Source organism: Oncorhynchus keta, chromosome 30 (genome assembly GCF_023373465.1).
Source record: "Oncorhynchus keta strain PuntledgeMale-10-30-2019 chromosome 30, Oket_V2, whole genome shotgun sequence".
NCBI lineage: Eukaryota > Metazoa > Chordata > Actinopteri > Salmoniformes > Salmonidae > Oncorhynchus > Oncorhynchus keta.
In genome coordinates this window covers 15,254,422-15,267,306 of record NC_068450.1, presented here as the reverse complement: position 1 = coordinate 15,267,306, position 12,885 = coordinate 15,254,422, and the positions used below count along the sequence as shown (strand labels likewise).

General features: G+C 44.7%; 1 long non-coding RNA gene across 1 annotated transcript; it reads right to left on the bottom strand.

Annotated features, from left to right (window-relative positions):
* Window positions 1-3,309: 3,309 nt before the first annotated feature.
* Window positions 3,310-7,488, bottom strand: LOC118376774 (uncharacterized). Its single transcript, XR_008087302.1, has 3 exons — window positions 7,351-7,488; window positions 6,499-6,730; window positions 3,310-6,236 (listed from the first exon to the last, which is right to left on the bottom strand). It is a non-coding gene; the product is annotated as an uncharacterized LOC118376774 (long non-coding RNA).
* Window positions 7,489-12,885: the final 5,397 nt, after the last annotated feature.

Sequence of the window (12,885 nt, the reverse complement as noted above, 5' to 3'; positions counted from 1 at the left end):
TCTCACCAAGCTCTAAGAAGCATATGGTTCTCAGAACGTTATGTGCTAGCTGGGCTCTGGTCAAAAGTAGTGCATGATATGGGCCCTGGTCAAAAGTAGTGCATGATATGGGCCCTGGTCAAAAGTAGTGCATGATATGGGCCCTGGTCAAAAGTAGTGCATGATATGGGCCCTGGTCAAAAGTAGTGCATGATATGGGCCCTGGTCTTTAAGTAGTGCATGATATGGGCCCTGGTCAAAAGTAGTGCATGATATGGGCCCTGGTCAAAAGTAGTGCATGATATGGGCCCTGGTCAAAAGTAGTGCATGATATGGGCCCTGGTCAAAGGTAGTGCATGATATGGGCCCTGGTCAAAAGTAGTGCATGATATGGGCCCTGGTCAAAAGTAGCGCATGATATGGGCCCTGGTCTTTAAGTAGTGCATGATATGGGCCCTGGTATTTAAGTAGTGCATGATATGGGCCCTGGTCAAAAGTAGTGCATGATATGGGCCCTGGTCAAAAGTAGTGCATGATATGGGCCCTGGTCAAAAGTAGTGCATGATATGGGCCCTGGTCAAAAGTAGTGCATGATATGGGCCCTGGTCTTTAAGTAGTGCATGATATGGGCCCTGGTCAAAAGTAGTGCATGATATGGGCCCTGGTCAAAAGTAGTGCATGATATGGGCCCTGGTCAAAGGTAGTGCATGATATGGGCCCTGGTCAAAAGTAGTGCATGATATGGGCCCTGGTCAAAAGTAGTGCATGATATGGGCCCTGGTCTTTAAGTAGTGCATGATATGGGCCCTGGTCTTTAAGTAGTGCATGATATGGGCCCTGGACTTTAAGTAGTGCATGATATGGGCCCTGGTCTAAAGTAGTGCACTATATAGGTACGAAGCCTTTGGCTGGGCCTGGACATGCCTCAGTGTGTTGGGAAACAATCTCTGTGCATCACTGTGTAGCTGCTGGTATTATGTAGAGATACTGTAATTATGCTAAACAGAACCATATTGTATGCAAACTATAACGTTAATGTAGGATAAGACAAACTCAAATATGCAAGGTTGGCAGTCATCTAATAATACACAGACAAACAAAGTGTTTAGGTATTTTAGTTTTTAGTATTAGGTAACGGGGAAGAGAGGAGAGTTTCAAGTTGTATTAGTCGTATGTACAGGATATACATTGTATACAGCGTCCAATTAAATGCTTACCTGCTGGTTCCTTATCAACAATGCAACAACAATAGGAAATAATAAAAGATGAGAATCCAAACATAAAGTAAATGGTTCATTGGAAGAGAATAAGCATTTTAGCATCAGCATAATAAGAATACGAGGAGAGGAAAGGGGAGAGGAGAGGAAAGGGGAGAGGAGGGAGGAAAGGAAAGGAGAGGAGAGGAAAGGAGAGAGGAAAGGAAAGGAAAGGGGAGGAGGGGAGAGGAGAGAGGAAAGGAAAGGAGACACTTTCAGAGATCCAGAGAGTCAAAAGTTGTTCCCAGCTCCTTCTCCTCTTCTTCCAGGATCTGATGCTTCTGGAAGTATGAACTACATCTCCACCTAGTGGCCCCTGTATTTATTCCACCTCTCAGCTCTATAAAGGAACTGAAAAAAGGACAGAGAAATGAAACACAACCCTTGTTCTCATCTGATGGGGCGTCTCTTCTCTCAGCTGACGTTGAAATACGAGCTGTTTCAAGTTTCAACGACTAGAAAGATCCAAAGATCTCTTCTATTCAGACAAGTAAGTGTAGACGCCAGCCGGTCAGCGGGTTTGTATTGAGTACTCCCTTCGTGGGGTTTGTTAACAGTGTCTGCTGTCTCCACTGAACATTTGACGGGAAACCTTGTCTCACTAAACATTAGGACTATGGTAGGGGTTTGAGAGGAGTAAACTTAACATTTCCAACCATAGTAGAGTGCTTTTCCAAATACCATCAGTTCATGTTCAGTTCAGTCCTGATGGTTTTTAATGGTGTGTGTGTGTGTGTGTGTGTGTGTGTGTGTGTGTGTGTGTGTGTGTGTGTGTGTGTGTGTGTGTGTGTGTGTGTGTGTGTGTGTGTGTGTGTGTGTGTGTGTAACTATTCTTGTGGGGACCAAAAGAATAGTAGAATAACCCAAATTTGACCAACTGGGGACATTTTGTTCGTCACCACAAGATCAAATTCTATTTCTAGGGAGTTTAGGGTTAAAGTTATAATTAGTGTTAGAATTGCGTTAGATGTGAGGGTTAGGAGCTAGGGTTAGGTTTAGGGTTAAGGTTAGGTTTTTGGGTTAAGGTTAGGGTAAGAGATTGGGTTAGTGAAAGGTTTAGGGTTAAGGTTAGGTTTTTGGGTTAAGGTTAGGGTTAGGGTAAGAGTATGGGTTAGTGTTAGGTTTAGGGTTAAGGTTAGGTTTTTGGGTTAGGGTTAGGGTAAGAGTATGGGTTAGCGTTAGGTTTAGGGAAATAGGATTTTGAATGTTACTTTGTGCGTGTGCCTGTACGCGTGTGCGTGTGTTTTACTGATGGAGCAATTCAAACAGTTCAAAAGTAGTTGATCCCGAGTTTTAAGTTAGGCCTTGGAAAGTGTTCCCCTTCCCCATGTTTATTGACATCTCTGTCTGTCCTCTTTCTCTGCTCTCTCTGTCTGGAGAGTGACACCGGACGTCAGTGTGGATGCGTGTTGTAATATACAATGGCCACCAGATGGCGAATTCTCACCACTGACAAGTGCTTTCCAACCATTTCCCAGTAGAACTTCAATGCGTTCTAAACGACACCCAATTCCCTATATAGTGCACTACTTTTCACCAGAGCTCTATGGGCCCTGCTCAAAAGTAGTGCACTATATAGGGAATTTTGTGTAATTTGGAAAGGATTGGCCACCTAGAGAGCTAATGTGTGTGTTAGGATAGGGTTTGAGCAAAACCCTGCACGCTACATATCAGCTGTCACAGTTAAGAGGTGAGTAGTGACAGGGACAGTGTATCTGCCAGGGGACAGGGAAGGTGTAACTTCCAGGGGACAGGGATGACAGTCCACATGGATGACAGGGTACAGGGACAATGTAACTGCCAGGGAACAGGGATAATAATAATAATAATAATATATGCCATTTAGCTGACGCTTTTATCCAAAGTGACTTACAGTCATGTGTGCATACATTCTACGTATGGGTGGTCCCGGGAATCGAACCCACTACCCTGGCGTTACAAGCGCCATGCTCTACCAACTGAGCCACAGATGACAGGGGACAGGGACAATGTAACTGGCAGGGGACAGGGATGACAGGGACAGTGTAACTACCAGGGGACAGTGTAACTGGCAGGGGACAGGGATGACAGGGACAGTGTAACTACCAGGGGACAGGGATGACAGGGGACAGGGACAGTGTAACTGCCAGAGGACAGGGATGACAGGGGACAGTGTATCTGCCAGGGGACAGGGATGACAGGGGACAGTGTATCTGCCAGGGGACAGGGATGACCGGAGACAGGGATGACATGGGACAGCAAAATCTATGTGAAATGTCTGTACTACTGTCTCTGTTGAAACAACACCAAGGAAACTGTACTAGTCTACAGAGCACGGCTCAGGTTGTCATGGTAACTGAAACCCTACAGGACCAGTAGCAGAGCCATGGTAAGTAGATCAACCAGATAACACCTGGTTTCGGATGGGATGTTAAACAGGTGTCCTGGCTCTCTGTGGTCATTAAAAATCCCATGGCACTTATCATTAGAGTAGGAGTGTTAACTCTGATGTCATGTATAAATTCCCAACCTGGCCCCATTCCATCATGGCCACCTAATCATCCCTCTCATTCCTTTTTGGCATAAATCACTAATCTTTCCAGCTGACGTGTGGTGAGTGTTCTAGCACACAACTGTTGCAGAGCATCACCCAGGTGGGTGGTGGATGAGGTCAGTTTACCTTCTTACTAACTGCTTTGAGTACCTCAGTTGGTAGAAAAGTGCTATATAGATCCAGTGTATTATTATTAATGGTGAACGAGGCCTGTCTGTATGCATAAGGGAGGGAGACGGTCACTATGCACATGCTGAGTAACTTTGCTTGTTACCTGAAGACTTGTGTTAGTACTCAGAGCTAGGCGTTTAGCTCAGTCTCATGTAAAGACAGTCAGTTAGTCATTTAGCAGATGCTCTTATCCAGAGTGATTTACAGTAATGAGTACATTCATTTTCTTTCTCCCATACTGGCCCCCCATGGGAATTGAACTCACAACCCTGGTGTTGGAAACTCCATTCTCTACCAACTGAGCCAAGGATATAGCTCACCGGCTGAGGTTGTGACATCAGGAATTAAAGAGTGTAGCGAATTCGGGGGTCATTTTCTACCAAGAATGAACATACTCGCCGATGCCGACCCCGTATCGAATCCCAACACGGCTGCTGTATTTTAGCCTTGAATGGTTTTTAATGCTTTCTTGTCCTTACCGTGACAATCTGAGAGTAGAAAAGCATCAGGCTTCATCGTCGTTCCTCTCAGCCTGGGAATCTGTTACCATCCTCCTCCATAATGTTTTATTATGGAAAAACTGTCTCTTTCTGTCAAACCCCTCGCCCTCTTCAGGATTCACATTTATAGAAGGGGAGGCGAAATGTGTTCAACAACATGGAACTCCTGTGGTGTTTATGCTTTATCAAGTTCACATCGAAAACCTAATGTTGACGAAATTGTTTTCATTGTAAATCAAGGAAGTAATTGAAGACACAGAATTGGAGGAAGACGTGAGAATGACAAATATACTCTAATTGTTTTAAATCAGTGCACAAGGCACACAAGCAGGAACATTACATAGTTTATACAATGGAGCATTGAAAGACTGACATTAATAATTGATCAAAATGTAATTAGAGAATTCAGCTAAGGGCTTTTGTGCCCAGAGTGATTTTAGGGGACAATACTTTTGAAACCACAGAGGGACAAACAATTGAACACAAATAATTACAATTATATATAATTAACTGATAATGAAGAACGATTGATCCCTGCTCCATCAGAATGCCCAGCCCGTAAGGAACAGAAGACGGAGCTGACTGAGTGTCAGCCGGGCACGGGTGTGGAGGTCATGAATAGAGGCCCAGCCGGGCACAGGTGTGGAGGTCATGAATAGAGGCCCAGCCGGGCACAGGTGTGGAGGTCATGAATAGAGGCCCAGCCGGGCACGGGTGTGGAGATCATGAACAGAGGCCCAGCCGGGCACAGGTGTGGAGGTCATGAATAGAGGCCCAGCCGGGCACAGGTGTGGAGGTCATGAATAGAGGCCCAGCCGGGCACAGGTGTGGAGGTCATGAATAGAGGCCCAGCCGGGCACAGGTGTGGAGGTCATGAATAGAGGCCCAGCCGGGCACAGGTGTGGAGGTCATGAACAGAGGCCCAGCCGGGCACAGGTGTGGAGGTCATGAACAGAGGCCCAGCCGGGCACAGGTGTGGAGATCATGAACAGAGGCCCAGCCGGGCACAGGTGTGGAGGTCATGAACAGAGGCCCAGCCGGGCACAGGTGTGTAGGTCATGAATAGAGGCCCAGCCGGGCACGGGTGTGGAGATCATGAACAGAGGCCCAGCCGGGCACAGGTGTGGAGGTCATGAATAGAGGCCCAGCCGGGCACAGGTGTGGAGGTCATGAACAGAGGCCCAGCCGGGCACAGGTGTGGAGGTCATGAACAGAGGCCCAGCCGGGCACAGGTGTGGAGGTCATGAACAGAGGCCCAGCCGGGCACAGGTGTGGAGGTCATGAACAGAGGCCCAGCCGGGCACAGGTGTGGAGGTCATGAACAGAGGCCCAGCCGGGCACAGGTGTGGAGGTCATGAACAGAGGCCCAGCCGGGCACAGGTGTGGAGGTCATGAACAGAGGCCCAGCCGGGCACAGGTGTGGAGGTCATGAACAGAGGCCCAGCCGGGCACAGGTGTGGAGGTCATGAACAGAGGCCCAGCCGGGCACAGGTGTGGAGGTCATGAACAGAGGACCAGCTGGTGGTGGAGTAGCCCGTACAGGAGTGGAGGACAGGGGACTGACTGATGCAGCTGTGGACTGGATGCTGGTAGAGGGGGTGACAGTAGGGCGAAAGGTGCTAACAAGAGGCAGGGCTGTCTCCACCACTGGAACTGTCAGGTCCTGAACTTCCACAAGCGCCACAAAGCCCTCATCATCCTCCTCTTGGACATCAGGATCACCTGTCTCCAGTTCCTCAATAGCAGCCTTGTGATCCTGCAGCACCAAACCAGTCTGATCGAAGAGGTACCCCAAACCTATCAGCTCACCCAAAGAAGAAATAAAAACTGACAAAAATATATGACAATACACAGGACTGAGAATGGAATAATTCTATAATAACATTTCACAAAGAGAAATGTGTTGCTGTTTGTATTCAATATAAAAACTGCATTAGATTATTACTTCAATGTAAATGATATTGCCATTACCAGTGTATTAGTGTGGAACAGTGTAAGGAACTATATGTTCCAACTGATGACCTTCCTACTGCACAGAATGTGGGCAATGCAGCTTTACCTGCCAGAGCTTCCTGGGCATCGAGAGCAGCGGAGGACAGGCAAAGTACCTCTCCATCTCTGCTGGGCTGCAGATGGTGGTGGAGGGTCGGTCACACCACACTCTGTCAACCCTGGAAAAGACCATCTCTGGAATCCCATTCCCCGACCACCTGAACAATGCCTTGGACATCCACTTATGATCCAAACAGGCTACATGCGTTGCTATCCCTTGGGAAGGCATACTTCTCTCCCTGAAATAAAAAAACAACATCCCCACGCAATAAATAATGTATTCATCTTATCATCTTATCTTATCATTAATACATTATTTATTGTGTGGGGATGTTGTATTTTGATCATTCCCCAAAGAACAGGTCATCATATCACGAGACATACTGTGTAGGTCTAGTACATCACTATACATACTTCAAATACAGGCTGGAAGGGCTGAAAAGTACAACTATTAATTTAATTAGATCAATAAACACCCTCAAAATACGATCCTTTGTTTTACTTATCTATTGTCTCCATAAACTAAACATCATCATTAATGAACATAATAACTCCAAATTAGTATGAAAATAGTGGAGTTGACAGACTATTTTGATAGTCAGGGTAATCGGACGTTAAACTAGCTAACGTTACGTTACTTCGATACTGCAGTTTACTGGCGCGTTAGACAGCGTTACTGTTGCTAACGTTACACTGTAAATATTGTTTACCGAACCGTGCTAACATATTACCGTAGCCTAATACACTGATCATACCAGCTAGATATTCCGATCGATGATGATCAATGAAAACAGCAGACAACAAACAAATTGTAGCTAACGTTACTTCAGAAAATAAAGGTAATTCGCGAACAAATTACCTGAGGAAATATATTTTTCATTGTTCTCTTCTAGCGTTTAAAGGTCCCGCTATAGCTCATGTTACTTCAGAAAATAAATTAAACTCGCGAACAAAATTACCTGAAAGGAAATACACTTTTCCATGGACCTCTTGACTATAGTTTAAAGGTCCCGCCATAGTTCTATCCTCATTGGTCAATTATTGGTTGCACTGGCGTCTCGGATTGGTTGGCGAGAACAATTCTTGGTTACGTCTTAGTTGCAAACGGCGATATGATTGGTTGTCGCAACCAGAAATATCCTCGACCCACTGTTGTCACACGGGACCAGCCAAAATAAACAACTTGTCACAGAGGGCAGCACTGCAGAGAGAGAGATAGGAGAGAGAGATAGGAGAGAGATGTATATATATATATCTCCCCAATATATAGATATATATTTATATGAGAGAGATGTACATATATATCTCCCCAATATATATATATAGATATATGAGAGATATATACATCTCTCTCTCTGCAGTGCTGCCCTCTGTGACAAGTTGTTTATCTTGGCTGGTATATATATGACATTTGTAATGTGTTTATTGTTTTGAAACTTCTGTATGTGTAATGTTTACTGTTAATTTTTATTTATCAAGATTTAGATGCAAGTGGCTGTTCCACTGGTTGTCATAAGGTGTATGCACCAATTTGTAAGTCGCTCTGGATAAGAGCGTCTGCTAAATGACTTAAATGTAAATGTAAATGTATTGTTTATTTCACTTTTGTATATTATCTACCTCACTTGCTTTGGCAATGTTAACACGTTTCCCATGCCAATAAAGCCCCTTGAATTGAATTGAGATAGGAGAGAGAGAAGAGAGCGAGAGCGAGCTAAATAGGTGCAGTGCTAGCTGTGCCACTAGAGATTCTTGATTCGATGTGGCGCACAATTGGCCCAGCGTCGTCCGGGTTAGGGGAGGGTTTGGCCGGCAGGGATGTCCTTTCCCCATTGTGCACCAGCTTCTGTGGCGGGCCGGGCGCAGTGCACGCTGACACTGTCGCCAGGTGTATGGTGTTATCTCCGACACATTGGTGCTTCCGGTTGGTTGGGTTGTGTCTCGAAGGTCGCATGGCACTCGACCTTCACCTCCCGAGTCTGTACAGGAGTTGCAGCGATGAAACAAGTCTGTAACTACCAATCGGATACCACGAAATTGAGGAGAAAAAGGGGTAAAAAATAACTATTACAAAAAAAATGTAAAGCTTGATTATCAGTTGAAAGTAGCAGCAGCTTATTTTTATGAGATTGCTATGCAGCACCATGCACTGTGCAGCTTGGAGCTGCCCAACACACACACTCTTTGATGCATTCTGATTCATCTCAAAGGGATAAATAACTGATTACAGTGCATTCAGAAACTATTCAGACACCTTTCCTTTTCCCACATTTTATGTTACAGCCCTATTCTAAAATGTATCAAATACATTTTCTTTCTCATCAATCTACACACAATACCCTATAATGACAAAGTGAAAACAGCAATCGGGGAAGAAGGGCCTTGGTCAGCGAGGTGACACTCTACATTATATTCCATGTGAGTTGAAGATGGCGCCGACAGAGGTGGTCGCCTCGCTTTTAAGAAACTATGCAGCATTTAAAAAAAATGTATTATTTCTTACATTGTTAGCCCAGAAGTGTTATTACATACAGCCGGGAAGAACTATTGGATACAAAAGCAACGTCAACTTATTAACATTACAACCAGGAATACGACAATCCCAAAGAGGATCCTTTGTTCAGACCTCCACCCTGGACATCGCATCTAATCCCAAAACAACGTCGTCGCCGCAGGAGAGGCAGATAGAGAGGCCTCCTGGTCAGACTTAGAAGGCGAGCACACAATCCACCGCTTCCAAGCATATTACTCGCCAATGTCCAGTCTCTAGACAACAAGGTGGATGGAATTAGGGCACAAGTTGCCTTCCAGAGAGACATCAGATATTGTAACATTCTCTGTTTCACAGAAACATGGTTCACTCGACTCAGTACAACCACCGGGTTTATTCTTGCGTCGCGCTAACAGAAACAAACATCTCTCTGGTAGCAAGAAGGGCGGGGGTGTATGCCTCTTGATTAACGACTCATGGTGTAATAATAACATATAGGAACTCAAGCCCTTTTGTTCACCTGACCTAATACAATCAAAATGCCGACCGCATTATCTCCCAAGAGAATTATCTTCGATTATAGTCACAGCCGTGTGTATCACCGGGTAGCCTAAGACAATAATGTCGATGTATACGCTGACTCGGTGAGTGAATTTATTAGGAAGTGCATTGGAGATGTTGTACCAACTGTGACTATTAAAACCTTCCCTAACCAGAAACCGTGGCTTTATGGCAGCATTCGCACAAATCTGAAAGCGTGAACCACCGCATTTAATCATGGCAAGGCGACTGGAAACATGGCCGAAATACAAACAGTATAGTTATTCCCTCCGCAAGGCAAACAAACAAGGAAAGCGTCAGTATAGAGACAAAGTAGAGTCGCAATTCAACGGCTCAAACACGAGACGTATGTGGCAGGGTCTACAGACAATTACAGATTACAAAAAGAAAACAAGCCCCGTCGTGGACATCGACGTCCTGCTCTCAGACAAATTAAACAACTTCTTTGCGCGCTTTGAGGACAATACAGTGCCACCGACACGGCCCGCTACCAAAGACTGTGGGCTCTCCTTCTCCGTGGCTGAAGCGGGTAAAGTAATTAAACGTGTTAACCCTTGCAAGGCTGCCAGTCCAGACGGCATCCCTAGCCGCGTCCTCAGAGCATGCGCAGACCAGCTGGCTGGTGTGATAACGGACACATGCTTCAAGATGGCCACCATTGTTCCTGTTCCCAAGAAAGCTAAGGTAACTGAACTAAATTACTATCGCCTCGTAGCACTCACTTCTGTCATCATGATGTGCTTTGAGAGACTAGTCAAGGATCATATCACCTCCACACTACCAGGTAACCTAGACTCACTCCAATTTGCTTACCGCCCCAATAGGTACACAGACGATGCAATCGCCATCCCACTGCACACTGCCCTATCCCATCTGGACAAGAGGAATACCTATGTAAGAATGATGTTCATTGACTACAGCGCAACATTCTACACCATAGTACCATTAAAACTCATCATTAAGCTTGAGACCCTGGGTCTTGATCCTGCCCTGTGCAACTGGCACCTTGACTTTCTGACAGGCCGCCCCCAGGTGGTGAAGGTAGGAAACAACATCTCCACCCCACTGATCATCAAAACTGGGGCCCCACAAGGGTATGTTCTCAGCCCTCTCCTCTACTCCCTGTTCACCCATGACCGCGTGGTCATGCACGCCTCCAACTCAATCATCAAGCTTGCAGACAACACAATAGTGGTAGGCTTGATTACCAACAACGATGAGACAGCCTACAGGAAAGGAGGTGAGGGCCCCCGAAGTGTGGTGTCAGGAAAATAACCTCTCAATCAACATCAACAAAACAAATGAGATGATCGTGGACTTCAGGAAACTGCAGAGAGAGCACAACCCCCATCCACATCAACGGGACAGTAGTGGAGAAGGTGGAAAGATTTAAGTTCCTTGTACGGCAACTGCACCGCCCTCAACCACTAGGCACTCCAGAGGGCAGTGCGGTCTGCACAATGCATCACCGGGGGCAAATTACCTGCCCGCCAGGACACTTACAGCACCCAATGTCACAGGAAAGCCAAAAAGAAACAACTACCCGAGCCACTGTCGGTTCACCCCGCTATCATCCAGAAGACGAGGTCAGTACAGGTGCATCACAGCTGGGACCGAGAGACTGAAGAACAGCTTCTATCTCAAGGCCCTTAGACTGTTAAAGAGCCAACACTAACAGAGCGGCTGCTGCCAACATACAGACTCAAATCACTGGCCACTTAAATAAATTGATTTAATAAAGGTATCACTAGTAACATTAAAAAATGGCACTTTAATGCTTAAATATCCTACATTACTCATCTCATATGTACAGTTGAAGTCGGACGTTTACATACACTTAGGTTGGAGTCGTTAAAACTTGTTTTTCAAAGACTCCACAAATTTCTTGTTAACAAACTATCATTTTGGCAAGTCGTTCTGGACATCTACTTTGTGCTTGACACAAGTAATTTTTCCAACAATTGTTTACAGACAGATTATTTTACTTTAATTCACTGTATCACAATTCTAGTGGGTCAGAAGTTAACATACACTAAGTTGACTGTGCCTTTAAACAGCTTGAATTCCAGAAAATTATGTCATTGCTTTAGAAGCTTGTTATAGGCTAATTGACATAATTTGAGTCAATTGGAGGTGTAACTGTGGATGTATTTTAAGGCCCCTACCTTCAAACTCAGTGCCTCTTTGCTTGACATCGTTGGAAAATCAAAAGAAATCAGCCAAGACGTCAGAAAAAAAGTTGTAGACCTCCACAAGTCTGGTTGCACATTTTGAGTGTTCCTTATTTGATAAGTAAAAAACAGAGCACAGAAAAACAGATTTCAACAAAGGCAACGCTACCAAATACTAATGGAGTGTATGTAAACATCTGACCCACTGGGAATGTGATGAAAGAAATAAAAACTTAAATGAATCATTCTCTTTACTATTATTCTGACATTTCACATTCTTAAAATAAAGTGGTGATCCTAACTGACCTAAAACAGGGATTTTTTACTAAGATTAAATGTCAGGAATTGTGAAAACTGAGTTTACACGTATTTGGCTGAGGTGTACGCAAACTTCTGACTTCAACTGTATATATTGTATTTTATACCATCTTGTCTATGCCGCACAGCCATGGCGCATCCATATATTTATATGTACATATTCTTATTCCATTCCCTTACATTGTGTGTATAAGGTAGTCATTGTGAATTTTTTAGATTACTTGTTAGATATTATTGCACTGTTGGAACTAGAAGCACAAGCATTTCGCAACACTCACATTAACATCTGTTAACCAAGTGAATGTGAGCAATACAAATGTATTTTATTTGACCAGAATAGAAAGAGGAGTGGGAGGCCCCGGTGCACAACTGAGCAAGAGGACAAGTACATTAGAGTGTCTCGTTTGAAAAACAGACACCTCACAAGTCCTCAACTGGTTGCTTCATTAAATACTACCCGCAAAACACCAGTCTCAACGTCGACGGTCTAGGGGCAACTCTGGGATGTTGGCCTTCTAGGCAGAGTTCCTCTGACCAGTGTCTGTGTTTAGTTGCCCATCTTAATCTTTTATTTTTATTGGCCAGTCTGAGATATGGCTTTTTCTTTGCAACTCTGCCTAGAAGGCCAGCATCGCGGAGTCACCTCTTCACTGTTGACGTAGAGACTGGTGTTTTGCAAGTACTATTTATTGAAGCTGCCAGTTGAGGACTTGTGAGGCATCTGTTTCTCAAATTAAAAGTTTAATTGAAACTTGTTCTCAAAACATTATTTAATCACCTTTCAATAACCTATCATTTCCGTTCTCAGAACGTTAATGAAAACTTTCCGGAAACCATAGTAAGACTTTATCAG